This window comes from Leptonychotes weddellii, chromosome 3 (assembly GCF_054177405.1).
Source record: "Leptonychotes weddellii isolate Sample4059 chromosome 3, ASM5417740v2, whole genome shotgun sequence".
Taxonomy (NCBI): Eukaryota; Metazoa; Chordata; class Mammalia; order Carnivora; family Phocidae; genus Leptonychotes; species Leptonychotes weddellii.
In genome coordinates, this window is record NC_138371.1 from 24,453,899 (window position 1) to 24,456,555 (window position 2,657).

The window sequence follows — 2,657 nt, forward strand, 5'->3', positions numbered from 1 at the left end:
TTTTAATAAGCCCAACTAAATTTTGCATCTTAAGCAAATGGAAGAAATAACACTGGCACAAACCATCAGGGAGGCAAGCAACATAGTTTTTGTGTTTTCTAAATGAGAGAAGCCTTAACAAACAGATTCAAAGGGGACTTTTCATTTCCGTTAACTTTCTTTTTATGTATTTCCATAGTTAGTCATCGCTTTTCAAAATAGAGTTTTATAAAGTTACGCTTAAAATATAAACAGCACTGTAAGTGCTTAACACTGAATCTGTAGGAAACAGATCTGGAAATGTAGGGCACTTCCATCCTTGATTCAGACCACCTGGCAAAAAAATAAATAAATGAATAAAAAGCCAAATGGAGCTCAACAGGTCTGCGGATTCCTGTCAGGCAGTTTGAAGAGATTTTGTTTTATTCACCAAGCTCCGTAAGGGCTAATATGTTGCAGTTTGACTGACTGCTGAGTATGACAGGGGTCTCCAGAGGGGAAAAAGGAGGGACTCCAGAAGGGCAGGAGAAGGAAGGGGCATCTGGCAGGTAGACCCAGCCTCAACATGCAGAAGGCCCAGGAATACGGCAGCCCAAAGAGGGTGATTAGAAAGGGCACACAAGGCTCTGGGAATAATAGCAACCAGCAACCCAACAAGGGAGAGTGAGCGGAAGTGTACCTAATTGGTACGAAAGCTCTATCGGGCAGGGTGCAAGGTTACAGCAAGAGGGTAATGACAAGGCATATATGGTCTCTGCCTTCAAAGAACTTAAAATCTAATGAAGAAGAAAAATGAAGGTTAGTTAAGCAATGCAGATAAAGTGAAGTACCATGATAGAAGAACGTCAGGGCGTTCTACGAATGCATAGCTCAGACATCTGGCCCAGTGGAGGGAAGGCTTCCCTAAGAAACTGACATGTAAGCACATAATCTCAACAGAAATATGGAGAGTAAAGGGAGAGGAGGTAGCAAACTATTTACTGGAACCAATTTCAGGGGAATACAAATATCAGAATTTAATTTGTGTCTTACCAGCCTTTGCATAAGCACGTAATATGTCATATCTAAAAACCAGATTCAGGCACCCACAGATAAACAGGAAAGACAACTATAAATTCATTAGAGTCACGACTACTCTTGTTACGTCACTTGTAATTGTGGGCTGCGCTGAATTGATATCTCTGGTTTATTGGTTTGTGTTTCCTGTCCCTAAGAACTGTAATATGTCTGACTGGAACACTTCTATTTCTGAGGCGGTAGCATCAACTATTACTCTCCCTGAACGAGGAAGATTTAAGATTTGACCAAAGGTGAGGAGACAAAAACAAACTTCCAAGAGCTTTTAGAAAGACCCTAATTAATGACTCTGCTAAAAACAATTTCCTGGACTGGGGGCTCAGGTCACACCCATCTCATTGGAAGAGACCTACAAATGTAAGCCTCCTGTACATATTAATAATTTCAAAACATTTTATATATGATTTAAACCCTCAATCAGTGGGGCGCCTGGGTGGCTCAGTCGGTTAAACGTCTGCCTTTGGCACAGGTCATGATCTCAGGGTCCTGGGATCGAGCCCCACATCGGGCTCCCTGCTCCACAGGGAGTCTGCTTTTCCCCCTACTCTCCCTTTGTGCTCTTCCTCCCTCTCTCTCGCTCACTCTTTCTTCTCTCTCTCAAATAAATACATAAAAATCTTTAAAAAAAAATAATAAACCCTCAATCAGTGACTCCAAATCATAAAATACACTCACAGTACTTTCAAGTTACTTCGAAAAGTACTTGTCACAAACATTTCTTAAAACATCCTCTAAGACAATATTTTCCTCAATCTAAGATTTAAGATTTGTCAACCTACTTCAATGACATGATTTAGTATCATTCCTCTAAATCTGTGAGACTTCTGCCAGCTCACTCTTCTTCTTCTGCCTTTAGAATTCAAAATGCTATTTTGTGGCAAATGACATCATTTTTGCTCTGGCCATGTTTACAGTACTCTTGACTTCTGCCTTGTGCATGGCCATGCCTTCCTGCTCTGATTAGCTCTTGATGTCTATGTTACTCCCTTTTCCAGATATCTTCTCTTATACCATAGATGAGATCCAGCACTGATAGGAAAGATGCTGAAATGAGCTGTCTGGTTCTGTATCTAGTATGAGGAGAATCTCACCACAGGTTTTGCTACTTCTCTAAAAGTTAGCAGACTGGGGCGCCTCAGTGGCTCAGGCAGTTGGTTAAGTGTCAGCCTTTGGCTCAGGTCACGATCCCTGGGTCCTGGGATGGAGACTTGCATGGGGCTCCCTGCTCATCAGGGAGCCTGCTTCTCCCTCTGCCTCTGTCCCTCCCCCCCACTTGTACACTCTCTCTCTCTCTCACTTTCTCTCTCAAATAAATAAAGTCTTTAATAAATAAATAAATAAATAAATAAATAAATAAATAAATAAATAAAAGTGATTAGACAAACTCTCCTCATCTGAATTATATTTATGAAGACAACATACCTGAACCAAATCTCTAAATATATGGTCTGTCAAAAAATTTTTGTGTGTGATTTATGATTTTACTTATAGGAAGTCTTATAATGCTGAACAACTGAACTATATTATCAAATATTTCATCTATCATTTTATTGAAAAGAATATCAAGGGGTCTCTGATACTTATGAAACAATAATTATTCA